Source organism: Schistocerca nitens, chromosome 7 (assembly GCF_023898315.1).
Source record: "Schistocerca nitens isolate TAMUIC-IGC-003100 chromosome 7, iqSchNite1.1, whole genome shotgun sequence".
Lineage (NCBI taxonomy): Eukaryota > Metazoa > Arthropoda > Insecta > Orthoptera > Acrididae > Schistocerca > Schistocerca nitens.
The window spans coordinates 502,026,205-502,043,261 of NC_064620.1; the positions used below are offsets into that span (position 1 = coordinate 502,026,205).

The following is a 17,057-nucleotide window of genomic DNA, read 5'->3' on the forward strand; positions in this document are numbered from 1 at the left end:
ACCGTGAGCAGCTGCAGAACGAGAGGTCCTTGGTTCAAGTCTTCCCTCGAGCGAAAATTTTACTTTCTTTATTTTTGCATAGTTATTATCTGTCCGTTCGTTCACTGACGTCTCTGTTCACTGTAATAAGTTTAGTGTCTTTGTTTTGCGACCGCATCGCAAAACCGTGCGATTAGTAGACGAAAGGACGTACCTCTCCGATGGGAACCGAAAACATTTGATCGCAAGGTCATAGGTCAACCGATTCCTCCACAGGAAAACATGTCTGATATATTCTATACGACACTGGTGACGGCATGTGCGTCACATGACAGGAATATGTTGTCGACCCACCTCACTTGTACACTTGGCGAATGGGTAAAAAGAGTCTTCTACCTTGCCCGATTTAGGTTTTCTTGTGGATGTGATAATCACTCCCAAAAAAGTGATGAAAACGTAATAGTTTGTCACATAAACTGAAAATAAAAAAATTAAATTTTCACTCGATGGAAAATGTGAACGAAGGACCTTTCGTTCCGCAGCTGCTCACGTTACCACGAGACCATAGCGCTCCTGCGTTTCTGATGTCCTTGATATTGCATATCTTGCCATGAACTACTCAGTTTGTATAATTTGCTTATTCTTTCACAGTTCCACAAAACTTCTTCCTGTTTTCTCAATTGATCTGTGTTCAGTTTTTCGAGGCCTATCCACTGTGCCAACTTATAACTAAATCTGAGGGGGGTGCGATGGGGAGGTTCCCTTGTAAGCACCCTTTGCAACCTCTAGAAGTGTGAAATACCATACACACACACACACACACAAATTAAAATGTAGGGTGCATTTTCTTCCACTGTGTACAAATTCTAGGGGTCGACCGATGAGAGGATGTGGAACAAAACAGGTCTATGAACTTATGTCCGCAAATGCATGGTTTGCTTTCTAGAGACCATTAGTTCAATCATACGTTGTCACAGAGTCTGCGGTCTATTATTCGCTGTACCATGCAGCCACAGTTACAGTATGTGTCGAAAATGGCTACCATGTGCCTCAATAGAAGCATGTATGTGCTGTAGGACGTTCTGTCTCACTCTTTCACACGTTCACATCGGGCAGGCTGCATCCAAACAGTGTCAAAGGCAGCATGAATAAGCTGCTGCAGTGTCTCCAAATTTGTAATGGGCTGTGCATACCCTATATATAGGGTGAAGCGAAATTCGCGCACTCGGCTTTTCCCAGCGCGACTCCTCACATGCCAGCGATAAACAAATGTCTGTCACAAAATTACGTCCGGCGAGTACATCCGGCAGGAAAAGGATGTTAGAGTGGCAATCTGGCAACACTGTAACCACATGTATGGTAACTATCTCTGTCAGAAGGTATTAGTCGTTCTGTACAGTTGATGCAGTGGCTAGAGTTTTGGGCTAGTATGCAGGAGGTCGAGGTTTCGATCCTGGGTTAAAGCACTTTCTTTTATTTGGTAGATGTAGTCCCGGTGGTAAGGTATTTGGCCTCTTAATTGTCAACAACGATTGCAGTGCGTCCTCTAGAAAACATTTGCTCTTACAGACTACAATTGTAGCAATGGAAGAGTGGTCAGCTCTGAAAGAAGTCCTTTCCACGTCGTGGGCGTGAAATTATTCACACCACTTCATCTACTAGATGAGAAACCTGTTTTATTTGTACTCTCCTCCAACTGTCCCATAGATTAGTACAAACTATTATTCTTGCCTCGTTCAGGTCCATTACATTTCGTTAGGGTTTAAGGAGGACTAGCAACATGCTTTGCGATTAATGTCCAAACTCAGTTACTATTTGTGTGTGTTACCACCATGGTCCCACTAATTATGCCTTCAACACTGAGTCTGGTAACCGCATGCTGTTTAGTACTTATCTCAATACACTATTATTATTATTATTATTATTATTCTATCGCTGGGATTGTGGGAACATCACGTCTATTACCATCAGGGAAAGAGTGTAATTCGAAACCGAACATTTCACAATCAGCGGTGTCGGGATGAATCATGCAGAACAACACCTGTCAGAGGGGTAGTGCGCGTTTGGTGGAACAGCGCGCAGGACTGACGGCGTTTTTATACTGTATGCGCTGTCTGCCAGATAGGGACTAGTTACGAGCGGAGTAACGCGATCGTGACAGACTGCAATGTACATGCGCACACATATCGAATTTTGTCACTGTAAACTTATAAATCAGTGTAGCAGACGTATGGCATTCACAGACTATGAATATGTGGATAGTCTTCTTGTGGTGTCACCGCCAGACACCACCCTTGCTAGGTGGTAGCTTAAATCGGCCGCGGTCCATTAGTACATGTCGGACCCGCGTGTCGCCACTGCAGTGATCGCAGACCGAGCGCCACCACACGGCAGGTCTCGAGAGACTGACTAGCACTCGCCCCAGTTGTACGACGACGTTGCTAGCGACTACACTGACGAAGCCTTTCTCTCATTTGCCGAGAGACAGAATAGCCTTCAGCTAAGTCCATGGCTACGACCTAGCAAGGCGCCATTTGTAACATTGCATGTATCTAAAGAGTCTCACTTGTATAGTCAAGAGCGATGTACCACAAGGATGGATTAAATTTAAGTATTCAAGGAGCTACGTACTTTTCTTTATAGCATTCATAACGTATCCTGTTTCAGACCTCACTCCATCCTTCGTGAGTTAGCGCGTGCATCTTGGCCGCCTCTTTCAATTAGTGTGCGTAGTGTTGGCAAGTCTGCCGACACTACACTTCTAGTTCTTGGTGCATGTGATAACTGGACTGGTGTTGCCACTCGTGAATGCTGCTTCCTCGTCGACGCCATCCACATAAAAATGTGTTTCGTTGTCTGAAGCTACGCCTTCGGGCGTCAGGTTCTCTCCTTCCACCACTGCGTGACAGAGGTCGTCCATGGACTTGCCGCGCTCCAACTCCTGAGGAAGCTATTCTGGAGGTCATACACCAAGAACCTTAGCGAAGTACACATTGCGTAGCAAGGCAGCTGCGTGTCTCGCAGCGCACTGTCGTTGACGTGCTGCACGAGCATGGGCTGCGCCCCTATCATTATGCTTTCAAGCAACACCCGCATTCTGCAGATGGCCATCAGGGGTTGAAATTTTGAGAACGATTCCAACAAAAATAGGAAGCCAACGATGACTTTGTGAACACCGTAATATGGTCGGATGAAGCAGCATTCACTCGTGAGAGTGTGTTCAATATGCACAACGCCCACCATTGGTGTGAGGTTAACCCGCATGTGACCGGCGATCGTGGATATCAATTTCGCTTTGGTACCAAGGAATACATCATTCACATTCGCTCGATTCGACGATACTAGTCTTACCATTTAGTGCTGTGTTGCGAAACGGTTAAATGGTGTTTACTATGGCACGTTACATGGATACGTCGTATTCGGTGAATATTTAGTGTTTGCACAATATACGAGAGGGAATTGTCAGAACATGTGCTTCGACCAGAGCCGGAGTGGTAAGAAATACCACTGAATCCATGATACGGAGATGCAACACTGCACTGATACCAATGGTCATCACTTCGAAAACCTTCTGTAAATGGACGTTCATGACACCTTTTTGACGTTCGTTGACCTTCAAAGACCTTACTGTTACCCATCATTTGATCCGTCTCGATAGACGCTATCAGAAAGTAAGTACGGAACTATAGCACTCAATTAAAAAAAAGTAAAAAAAACAAAGTTGACCTTCATATCTCTGACGCGATCTCACCTAGCAAGAAAAACAAGAAAAAACGAACGTAATATTATGGCCCTCGTTGTCCCATGCAACATTTATCCCACAAAATTTTCAGCTACTATCATACTTTCGGAATGAGGTGTCCCCACAGGAACAAATCCAGGGGATTTGGGTAAGGTGAACGCGCTGGTCATACAGCTGGACGTCCACGTCCGAGACATTTCCCAGGAGATGTTCCGTCCAAAGGACGTTAAAGAGTGGCAATCTGGCAACACTGCACCCACAACCATCGTAACTTCCTTTGTCACCATATATTGGTTGATTTGTACAGATGGTGGAGTGGTTAGAGTTTTGGTTTAGTATTCAGAAGGTCTAGGGTTCGATGCTGTGTTGGGGTGCATTTTCTTTATTTGCTATTTTCATTCTGACTTTACATACTGTAATATACACCGTTTCTTAGGTCACATGTATTCTAAATTTACAACATTTTGTAACGCTGAACATAACAAATACGTGGTTAGACAAATAAGAAATAGGCAGTTGAAACAAATGACCTGTCATAGGACTACAAAAACAACGTTAATTTCCATATGCTAAATATCGTAGCACAGTACAATAACATGAAATCTACCTGTCATTTGTACTACATAACCTTCACAACAGAATACGTTGTCGTCAGAACAACAGACGCACAAAGCGACTTACCTGCACGTCCAAACATTGTGCAGCCCGCCGCATCATACAGCTCTGGACCCTTAACAGCAAAGCTGCATCCACAGGAACAAGGGCACCATGAAGACGCGCTAACAATTCTTCCACATTCGTGGGCGGAGTAGAGTACACGTGCTCCTTCAGGTGTCCCCATAGGAAGAAATCCAGGGGATTTAGGTAAGGTGAACGCGCTGGTCATACAACTGGACGTCCACGTCCGAGACATTTCCCTGGAGATGTTCCGTCCAAATACTGTCGCACATGAATTCCAGAGTATGGAGGTGCACCATCATGTTGGACCCATAACTTCTGCCGAACATGAAGCCTGTCATTACCGTGAACTAATACTTCTAATGTCAGTCACAAACTTCTGCCGAACATGTACTGGAACATCTTCCATTGCATCAGGCAGATAGTTTGAGAGGAATACATGGTACCTAAATGTAGTCAGGCAACATGTAAGGGCCCAAACACCTGTCGCCCAATATCCCGGCCCAGACGCTAATGGTAGGAAGTACACCACATTCCTGCAAGAAACATTAGGTCTGTCATTGGAAGGAATACCTTTAGGAACAAGGAACACAATGTGGTATCAACATAATGGGTGTCCGGCCGATTTTCCTCTTATGGCTAGAAATTGCACACTTCCCATTTCGTTTATTGGACGCGAAGGAGATGTATTGTGACCGATTCGTTCGCCAGACTTGACGCCCCTAGATTTTTTCTTGTGGGGGTTCGTAAAGACATTGTTCATAAAGACGTTCCAACTACACCTGACGATTTGCGAGAAAGAATTGTCGGAGCATGTACTTCGAAATGTGCCAACGTGATAACGAATACCACTCAATCCTTGATAAGAAGATTGCAACACTGCATTGATACCAATGGTCATCACTTCGAACACCTTCTGTAAATGGATTTTCGTGACACCTTCATGACCTTTGTTGACCTTCAAAGACCGCGCTGTTACACATCATTGGATTCGTCTCGATGGATGCTATCAGAAAATAGCTACCAAACTATAGAAACCCATTTAAAAAAAACTAAATTGGCCTTCACATCTCTGAAGCGACCCCACCTAGCAACAAAAAACTAACGTCATATTATGGCCCCCGTTGTCCCAAGCAACTTTTGTCCCACAACCTTGTCAGCTTCTATCATACTTTCGCTTTCGGAGTTATTCTTGGTGGCAATATACAGTGATATATATCTCGCGGCTCCTTCCGTCGGAGGTTCGATTCCTCCCTTGGGCATGGGCGTGTGTATTGTCCTTAGCGTATGTTAGTTTAAGTTAGATTAAGTAGTGTGTAAGCTTAGGGACCACAAATTTCCAAAAAGGATATAATGTACCTTCGCAACGAGAAACTGTAAAGTCGTCGTGAGGTAAGGATTGAGAAAATTTCGAGGTTTGACTTAGGGATAAGGCGAGAACGTCTGTGTGACTGTTACGTGTTGTGTAATTCTGTTACATGTGGATACTAGAGCGTGAATTGAATTAATACGTAGGATGTGCTGAAAATAATCGTAGTGGGGAGGGGAGGGGTAACAGTAGTGGGAATGGCTCCACTGTTGTTTATATCGGTTATGACCAACAATACGGAAGTTACAGACATCTGAAATCAACAGGGTCTCACTGGGGTATCAAAAAGGAAATAGTGGCATAAACAAGTATCAGATGTAGAAAAACAAGATCGACTACATACATGAAACAAGACAGGCATAAAAAATTCAGCACAACAAACAATGTGGTTTACTACAGCATTGGAAATGTAATACAAAGGACAGGTAGCACTAGAGAATTGTATGTCATTCTCTCGACAAAATGTTCAGCTATATTTTCTAAAAATAAAACTTTTTTCTCCTTCTACCTCGTGTTTCCGGAGAATGGAAGCCTTGCGTAGGACTTGCAGCTATGCTTAGAATTCCCTTTGTCGGGCGACTGCAACAGCTATTGGAAGACTCTCACGTACACTATTTAATTATATTTTCTGCCTGTTTTGGCTCTGTCCCTCATCTTAATGGCACTATAATCACAAGCACTTGTTAATGAATAGCTTTCCCTGCACCTTGTACGAAGACTGTGATGCAATACAGTATAGCAAAAAGATACAGTAGCAACGAAAATGCTCGGAATGCCGGTCGCCAGGCGATGGTCGATAAAGCGACTCCCCTGCAGGACAGCGACGGAACATGCTGATCAGCCTTACCGTTATGACCCCCTACAGCCGCTATGTCCATCCTTGGTACAGATAACATCGGCGAAGCAATAAGGCCTTGGTAAGTCACTGGAAGGAGTTGGCACCACATCTGCACATACAAGTCACCTAATTCCTTTAATGATCTCTGACGCCACGTTCAATCACACTCAATATGTGTTCGATCTGGTTCAGATCGGGCGAGCTGGAGGGCCAGCACCTCAATTGGAACTCACCACTGTGTCCTTCGAACCACTCCATCACATTCCTGTGTTTGTGACATGGAGCATTATCTTGTTGAAAAATGTCACTGATACGGGAAACATGAGCGTCATGAAGGGGTGTACGTGGTTCGCAGTCAGTCTGTGTACGATAGTCCATGGTGCCTTGTACGATCTCCACTTGACACATGGATGCCCACATGAATATTCCCTAGAGTATAACGGAGCCACCACCAGATTGCCTCCTTACCCTGGAAGACGACGGATTCGCGCACTCCTATAGGAATGATGAAGAAGGTATCGGGATTCATCAGACCATGAAATGCTCTGCCTTTGTACCAACGTCCAGTGCCGATGATCACCTGATCATCTCAGTCGTAGCTGCCAATGCATGGTGTTAACATTGGAACATGCATGGGTCGTCGGATGCGGAGGCCCATCTTTAGGAGTGTCCGGTACACTGTGTGTTCAGACACACTCTTCTCTGCCCAGCATTAAAGTCTGATGTCAGTTCCATCACAGTTCGCCGCCAGTCCTGTTTCACCAATCTGCACAGCCTACGACGTCCGACGTCTGTAATGACGTGTAGCCGCCCAACCCCACGACGTCTAGACGTGCGTTCACCTTGGTTTTCCCACGTATTGAAAACACTCACCACAACACTCCTCGATCATCCGACAAGTCGGGCAGTTTCCGAAATGCTCGTGTCGGGCTTCCGAGCCATCAGAATGTGCCCTCGGTCAAACTCAGGTCAATTGCGCGCCTACCCCATTTTAGTCTCGGACAGTAGGCTCACTGATACTACGCTCATGCTCATAAATTAAGGGTAATGCTCATATATGGTGAAACAACGCTCTGGTGGGAGGGTTTCGGGTTTAACTCACCTTGGGGTATGACCATGCAGTGCATTTGACCTGCGGTCGTCGCACAGTGGCGCTGTCAGCAGTCCACATACACAGCGGTGTGTTGGTAGGAGTCAGAATACGGTGCAGCAAGTAAGTGTGCAGACGTTTTCAGACGTGCTAATGGTGACTGTGTGTTGAAAATGGCTCAAAGAATACATATTGATGACGTTATGAGGGGTAGAATACTAGGGTGACTGGAGGCTGATCAAACACAGCAGGTCGTAGCACAGGCTCTCTGTGTGCCACAAAGTGTGATCTCAAGATTATGGCAACGATTCCAGCAGACAGGAAACGTGCCCAGGCACTACAGTTCAGGATGTCCACAGTGTACACCACCACAAGAAGATCGATATCTCACCATCAGTGGCCGCAGACGGCCACGGAGTACTGCAGATAGCCTTCCCCGGGACATTACCGCAGCCACTGGAACAGTTGTCTCCGGACACACAGTCTACAGACGACTGAACAGACATATTCTATTCGCCTGGAGACCAGCAAGGATCATTCCACTGACCACTGGTCACAGGAGAGCCCGTAAAGCCTGGTGTCAAGAACACAGTGCACCGTAAGTGGAACAGTGGTCCCAGTTTATGCTCACGGACGAGTCCAGGTATAGTCTGAACAGTGATTCTCACCGGGTTTTCAGCTGGCATGAACCAAATACCAACCCCTTAATGTCCCTAAAAGGCACTTGTATGGAGGTCGTGGATTGATGTGGGGGGGGGGGGGGGGGGTTGCCGGCCGCGGTGGTCTCGCGGTTCTAGGCGCGCAGTCCGGAACCGCGCGACTTCTACGGTCGCAGGTTCGAATCCTGCCTCGGGCATGGATGTGTGTGATGTCCTTAGGTTAGTTAGGTTTAAGTAGTTCTAAGTTCTAGGGGACTGATGACCACAGCTGTTAAGTCCCATAGTGCTCAGAGCCATTTGAACCATTTGATGTGGGGTGGGACTATGGCTGGTGCATGTACACCCCTGCATGTCTTTGACAGAGGAACTGTAACAGGTCAGGTGTACCGGGACGTCATTTTGCACCAGTATGTCCGCCTTTTCAGGGGTGCAGGGGGGTCACACCTTCCTCCTTATGGATGATAACGCACAGCCCCACCGAGCTGCCATCGTAGAGGAGTACCTTGAAACAGAAGATATCAGGCGAATGGAGTGGCCTGCCTGTTCTCCAGACCTAAACCCCATCGAGCACGTCTGGGATGCTCTCGGTCGACGTATCGCTGCACGTCTTCAAACCCGTACGACACTTCAGGAGCTCCGACAGCCACTGGTGCAAGAATTGGAGGCTATACCCCAGCAGCTGCTCGACCACCTGATCCAGAGTATGCCAACCCAGTGTGTGACCCGTGTACGTGTGGTGATCATATCTCTTATTGATGTCGGGGTGCAAGCGCAGGAAACAGTGGCATTTTGTAGCACATGTGTTTAGAGACTTTTTTTTTAACTTAACACCAATACCGTGGCCTTACAGATCTGTTTCGTGTGAGTTCCCTATGTGCCTATGCTATTAGCGCCAGTTTTGTGTAGTGCCACGTTGTGTGGCACTACATTCTGCAATTATCCTTAATTTATGAGCATGAGCGTACATGCACTGTGCGTGTGGCTGATTAGCAGTCATTCCTCGCCAGGAACGCTGCTGTCGCCTGGACGTGGCTATATCGATGGTAGGTCGGTGGTCATAATGTCTTTTATGACTAGTGTAATTATGCGTCGTTCAGGGTAACAGCACTGGAGATAGGCGGGCGAAGGATGTTGTCGCTGTACTAATTCAAAGGCAAACGCTATGCTGCATAACAATTTATCTTGCTGAAAAAGTAAACTCGGCGATATTACACAGACCAGTGTAGCAAGAGGCAAGGCGGATAAACCACACTAACAGTGACAGTGGTTATTAGCCGTGTTCCCCCGGGGAGTGAGACGCTATCGTGAGGCATGCCGTCGTGGAACACTAGCCGTGCGAACGAAGAGCCATGAGTTTGATCCTGACGTCACAGGCAGGCGTGAGGGCTCACGCTTTAAATCAAATGTGGTTGGTTTTCAGTCGTGAGTTTGCCCCTTCTGTGGTCGCATCACGTTACAACATCTCGTGCAACGAACAATAATATCACTCCTACTGCCATTGAAAGTCGTGTGATCAGGTTGCGAGACAGTGAAACTTGACAATTTCTGCAACTTTACGCTCCTGAGGAAGACTTGTATGATATAAGCAACAAAGAGTATGGAGACTGAGATGACAGAACGGCAGCTGTCAAAACAATTTCCGGGTTTCGGACCAAAAGAAGTAATAGCAGAACTTAAAACTTGAAGAGATCATACAGTCATGAACTGAAAGAAAAGCCCAAAACGGACGGTCTGGAGCTGTTACTAACGACGTTTATAAACGAAAAATCTTCTAGCTTTAGAAGATAAATTCATTCATCCACCCATTCATTCAGCAACGCCCCACAGTGCAAAGTGAAAAAATGTTCCTGTCTTCATTTTTATGTGTAGCTGGTCCCGGCGGAGCTTCGAGTCCTCCCTCGAGCATTTGTGTGTGTGTTCGTCCTTAGGATAATTTATGTTAAGTAGTGTGTAAGCTTAGGGACTGATGACCTTACCAGTTAAGTCCCATAAGATTTCTCACGCATTCCTTTTCTTCATTTTTAAAACATCACATTCTTCAAAATGGTTTATCTTTTACAATGATTGTACAAAATAGTCGGTATGTTAGAGAAACTGCATCACCTTCTTTTAATATGACAACATTTAGCACCATAAATATCAGATCCTTACGCTTATATGTAGCAATGAATGTACTTCGTAACAGATGCAAATTGATGTTGACTTTGTACAAATTAAATGAGCACGATGTTGACATTGATGTGCTCTAAGTATGTATTTGAAACATCTCTGAACAGTACGCTTTGCCAGGGCACAGCGTCTTCATTATTAAAGCAAACACAGAACTTACCCCGAATTTGTTACGCCTGTCGATGTGGACGTCTGTGGACAATTTCGGTAGTTTCTGTAGGCCAACAATTTCCTCTTGGCTCCACGATCCAGCGAAAATACGATGGTATTCATCCTCGAAGTCAATTAAACCTTATGAGATACAGGCGGGATTCGTTTCCCGCAGCTAATTGTGCAACGAGTAGCAGACTAGTACTACCTTGTCCACCGACTGTATATTTCAGGATACTGCCTTCTAAAATGCTATGAATTTACTCAGAGGTATGCCGAAAGTATTTTCTACAACTTCTGGAGACCCTGAAACTCGACGGATGTAAATTCTTTCTTGTCGAGGTATGTTAAACCGACTGTAAAGTTTCATCAAACACTTTTTTTTGCGGAAATGGATCATGTCCTACAAAAACAAAATCATTTGACATTACAAGTGAATTTGTTTCATAAGCGTCGTACAATGTGCTGTTTTGAACTATACCTCCATCAGAACTTCTTCCTTTAGCCCCTACATCAACTGTAGGAAACAACAATCGGAATTCAGCTAAAGCTAGTAGTACAATACTCACACTACTTTTGATATTATCGCATCCAGTAGCGAGAGGGGCACAAATGACAAAGCGTTTTCCGCCCAGAGCTTCTGCACAGTCTGATAAATTCCATCGCTCTCTGAATCCATGCTCTACATTCTTCCATTCGTCTGAAGTTGCCATCGCCTGAAAGAAATTAATGTTTTTGATGCAAGTGCCACCAACAAACTCAAATGAGCAGTCACAGCTCAAGAAGTCACAGTCCCCATCTGTAGATTTAGGTGCTGTTGGCGATCTCAACGAGACAACGCCAAGCACATCACAGACCCCACCAGAAACTGAGACACCAGGGCAGTAATAATACGAAAAATGCCATCAACTCTACCGCAGCCAGCATTAAAACCAGGAAAAAAGTTTTGCACGGCCCCCAAATCGATTTTTTCACGTATAATTGACAAATTACGAGCCACTTCAAATCGTGCTGCAGTAACTTAACAAGAAGGCTCCTACGACTACTTAGGCAAGTATGTTGCGTCAGTGCTACGCATTAGTGGGCCTCCAATCGCCATGAGACTTCAAGAGCCAATTAAATTGCAAATAACAAATGCAATATGCCCATCCATGCCCACCCCGTACTTCCTGCAACCAGTCAACACTACCAGTTGAGAAAGAATAAATATGCGTGATTATTTCTCAGATTAATATTTACAAATTTGTAGGTCGATCTAATTATTATTAATGAAAAGATTGATTACCTTCTAATTACTGGTAGCACTTTTTAAAGATCAATCTTATTATGCTGATCGACAATTTTCATAATATTATTGCTTTCTATTCTTCAAATGGCCCGACGTAGAATACATTACTATGTTGAAAAATCAAATAACATAATAGAAGGACATCAAATCGGAAAAGCCGACTGTCGTATATATAGTTGTAATTACCTGTATGAATTCTTCAAGTGGTTTGTGGACCACTTTGCAGAATTTCAGGTATATATTTACTAGTTACATTTTGTGGAACACAGAATAAAAATTCCAAGCTTTTAAAAGAGTCTCATGTTGCTAAATAGCATAAAGTTGCTTTAAGCTTAATTTTTGTTGTTACTGCTGGTCTCTTATTTTGAAACCAGTGGTGAAACGCATTCCAGCAGATAGTCAAACTGATCTAGAGACATTCATAATAAGCATTTGAAATCCTCAGAATAATGATTTCTTAGTTCCATCTCAACTAAATTATGTGCCCCGATTTTCTTTGAAATATCAACTTCCTCACCCACCAATGTCTTTTCTTCCATTTTTCTTGCGATTCCACCAGCCGATTCATCCTCTGTATCAAAACAGAAGCATAAACTGAACTCACTATAGCACAACTCTCGATGAGGAGCTACTTCATGGCCAGCTTCGCGCAATCAGCTGCATCATGCTTTCGTGTGAGCTGTCCGCGACCTACCGCTGATCGATTCACTCCAGTCATAGCACGAAAGCAAGTACGAAAGGGTGGCACACATCCGTGTTGACGCCCCTTAGTAACCCAGCCTTACGATAGATGCCTGGATGGCTGGTTGGTTTGTTTAGGGAGTAAAGGGACCAAACTGCTGGGTCATTAGTCCCTTTTACCGCTTTCAGAGAGACCTAGAGTTAAAAACAGGCCCAAAAGGAGTCAGGGAATGTAAAAGGCGTAAAACTAGTTTCGAACCACATTGAAAGTCAAAACAAAAGAAGCTAACAAAAAGGGGAAGCGCACACTAAGAAGAAAAGTGGTGGAAAGTATTAAAATAATATAGCAAATAGCCAGGGCTATCTGATTTTTTTTTTTTTTTTTTTTTTTTTTTTTTTTTTGTCATCAGTCTACTGACTGGTTTGATGTGGCCCGCCACGAATTCCTTTCCTGTGCTAACCTCTTCATCTCAGAGTAGCACTTGCAATCTACGTCCTCAATTATTTGCTTGACGTATTCCAATCTCTGTCTTCCTCTACAGTTTTTGCCCTCTACAGTTCCCTCTAGTACCATGGAAGTCATTCCCTCATGTCTTAGCAGATGTCCTATCATACTGTCCCTTCTCCTTATCAGTATTTTCCACATATTCCTTTCCTCTCCGATTCTGCATAGAACCTCCTCATTCCTTACCTTATCAGTCCACCTAATTTTCAACATTCGTCTATAGCACCACATCTCAAATGCTTCGATTCTCTTCTGTTCCGGTTTTCCCACAGTCCATGTTTCACTACCATACAATGCTGTACTCCAGGCGTACATCCTCAGAAATTTCTTCCTCAAATTAAGGCCGGTATTTGATATTAGTAGACTTCTCTTGGCCAGAAATGCCTTTTTTGCCATAGCGAGTCTGCTTTTGATGTCCTCCTTGCTCCGTCCGTCATTGGTTATTTTACTGCCTAGGTAGCAGAATTCATTAACTTCATTGACTTCGTGACCATCAATCCTGATGTTAAGTTTCTCGCTGTTCTCATTTCTACTACTTCTCATTACTTTCGTCTTTCTCCGATTTACTCTCAAACCATACTGTGTACTCATTAGACTGTTCATTCCGTTCAGCAGATAATTTAATTCTTCTTCACTTTCACTCAGGATAGCAATGTCATCGTATCATTGATATCCTTTCACCTTGTATTTTAATTCCACTCCTGAAACTTTCTTTTATTTCCATCATTGCTTCCTCGATGTACAGATTGAAGAGTAGGGGCGAAAGGCTACAGCCTTGTCTTACACCCTTCTTAATACGAGCACTTCGTTCTTGATCGTCCACTCTTATTGTTCCCTCTTGGTTGTTGTACATATTCTATATGACCCGTCTCTCCCTATTGCTTACCCATACTTTTTTCAGAATCTCGAACAGCTTGCACCATTTTATATTGTCGAACGCTTTTTCCAGGTCGACAAATCCTATGAAAGTGTCTTGATTTTTCTTTAGCCTTGCTTCCATTATTAGCCGTAACGTCAGAATTGCCTCTCTCGTCCCTTTACTTTTCCAAAAGCCAAACTGATCGTCACCTAGCGCATTCTCAATTTTCTTTTCCATTCTTCTGTATATTATTCTTGTAAGCAGCTTCGATGCATGAGCTATTAAGCTGATTGTGCGATAATTCTCGCACTTGTCAGCTCTTGCCGTCTTCGGAATTGTGTGGATGATGCTTTTCCGAAAGTCAGATGGTATGTCGCCAGACTCATATATTCTACACACCAACGTGAATAGTCGTTTTGTTGCCACTTCCCCCAATGATTTTCGAAATTCCGATGGAATGTTATCTATCCCTTCTGCTTTATTTGACCGTAAGTCCTTCAAAGCTCTTTTAAATTCCGATTCTAATACTGGATCCCCTATCTCTTCTAAATCGACTCCTGTTTCTTCTTCTATCACATCAGACAAATCTTCACCCTCATAGAGGCTTTAAATGTATTCTTTCCACCTATCTGCTCTCTCCTCTGCATTTAACAGTGGAATTCCCGTTGCACTCTTAATGTTACCACCGTTGCTTTTAATGTCACCAAAGGTTGTTTTGACTTTCCTGTATGCTGAATCTGTCCTTCCGACAATCATATCTTTTTCGATGTCTTCACATTTTCCCTGCAGCCATTTCGTCTTAGCTTCCCTGCACTTCCTATTTATTTCATTCCTCAGCGACTTGTATTTCTGTTTTCCTGATTTTCCCGGAACATGTTTGTACTTCCTCCTTTCACCAATCAACTGAAGTATTTCTTCTGTTACCCATGGTTTCTTCGCAGCTACCTTCTTTGTACCTATGTTTTCCTTCCCAACTTCTGTGACGGCCCTTTTTAGAGATGTCCATTTCTCTTCAACCGTACTGCCTACTGCGCTATTCCTTATTGCTGTATCTATAGCGTTAGAGAACTTCAAACGTATCTCGTCATTCCTTAGTACTTCCGTATCCCACTTCTTTGAGTATTGATTTTTCCTGACTAATGTCTTGAACTTCAGCCTACTCTTCATCACTACTATATTGTGATCTGAGTCTATATCTGCTCCTGGGTACGCCTTACAGTCCAGTATCTGATTTCAGAATCTCTGTCTGACCATGATGTAATCTAATTGAAATCTTCCCGTATCTCCCGGCCTTTTCCAAGTATACCTCCTCCTCTTGTGATTCTTGAACAGGGTATTCGCTATTACTAGCTGAAACTTGTTACAGAACTCAATTAGTCTTTCTCATCTTTCATTCCTTGTCCCAAGTCCATATTCTCCTACAACCTTTTCTTCTTCCCCTACAACTGCATTCCAGTCGCCCATGACTATTAGATTTTCGTCCCCCTTTACATACTGCATTACCCTTTCAATATCCTCATACACTTTCTCTATCTGTTCATCTTCAGCTTGCGACGTCGGCATGTATACCTGAACTATCGTTGTCGGTATTGGTCTGCTGTCGATTCTGATTAGAACAACCCGGTCACTGAACTGTTCACAGTAACACACCCTCTGCCCTATCTTCCTATTCATAACGCATCCTACACCTGTTATACCATTTTCTGCTGCTGTTGATATTAACCGATACTTATCTGACCAGAAATCCTTGTCTTCATTCCACTTCACTTCACTGACCCCTATTATATCTTGATTGAGCCTTTGCATTTCCCTTTTCAGATTTTTTAGTTTCCCTACCACGTTCAAGCTTCTGACATTCCACGCCCCGACTCGTAGAACGTTATCCTTTCGTTGATTATTCAATCTTTTTCTCATGGTAACCTCCCCCTTGGCAGTCCCCTCCCGGAGATCCGAATGGGGGACTATTCCGGAATCTTTTGCCAATGGAGAGACTGCCATGACACTTCTTCAATTACAGGCCACAAGTCCTGTGGAACACGTTACGTGTCTTTAATGCAGTGGTTTCCATTGCCTTCTGCATCCTCATGTCGTTGATCATTGCTGATTCTTCCGCCTTTAGGGGCAATTTCCCACCCCTAGGACAAGAGAGTGCCCTCTTTGACAAGGCCGTTGGCAGTATGAGGCTGACTTCTTATGCCGGAAGTCTTCGGCCGCCAATGCTGATTATTTATCAAAATTTAGGCGGTGGCGGGTATCGAACCCGGGACCGAAGGCGTTTTTGATTATGAATCACAGACGCTACCCCTTTTTTTTCTTTCATTTTGTTCCTTGTTGATCGTTGTGTTAGGTCGTTGCGGACGTCGCAAGACATCCTGTTCAAGTTCGGTGGTTGATCCTTCCACTCAGTTTTTTATTACAGAGGCCAAGCGGCTCTCTGACCGAACACGCTGAGCTACCGTGCCGGCAAAAAATGTGGAACGCATCACGATTTTGCGTGTCATCCTTGCGCAGGGGCCATGCTTATCTTCTCTGTATCGTTCCAATTTTAGTATATGTACCGCCGAAGCGAGTACGCCCCTAGACCACGGGATATCTGATAGCAAAATAATAAAAAGGATGAGCCAGACACTCTGTAACACACTAAGATCGCCAGCCTAAAAGAAAGATAGAGGAACACAGATAGGGAAAAGACCACCACGGCGAAAAAACGGAAAAGAAACAATGGGAAAGTTTAAAAATGGAGGGAGGGTGGATGCCTTTGTGAGAAGGCGAGATGCCCACCCAAAATGTGGTCCACAGTCATGTGGGAACCACAGCGACGCCAAGGCGGGTCCTTGAGTCGGAGGAGGTGACCATAAGTTAGCCAAGTATGGTCGATGCAGAGCCGGCAAAGGACAACGGAGTCTGTGTGAGTGGCCCACGTGGATGACCGCCACACATTCGTTGTCTCCTTGATAACACGTATTTTATTTGATGTACTGAAGGTGCTCCATACTGTATTCCAGATCGTCAACGCTTTGCTGCGGAAAACGGATCAGAGTAATTCTCTG

At 44.3% G+C, this 17,057-nt stretch overlaps 1 non-coding gene across 1 annotated transcript; it reads right to left on the reverse strand.

Moving 5' to 3' along the window:
• Positions 1-16,473: 16,473 nt before the first annotated feature.
• On the reverse strand, positions 16,474-16,580 carry LOC126196800 (U6 spliceosomal RNA). The gene has a single exon (XR_007539241.1). It is a non-coding gene; the product is annotated as a U6 spliceosomal RNA (small nuclear RNA).
• Positions 16,581-17,057: the final 477 nt, after the last annotated feature.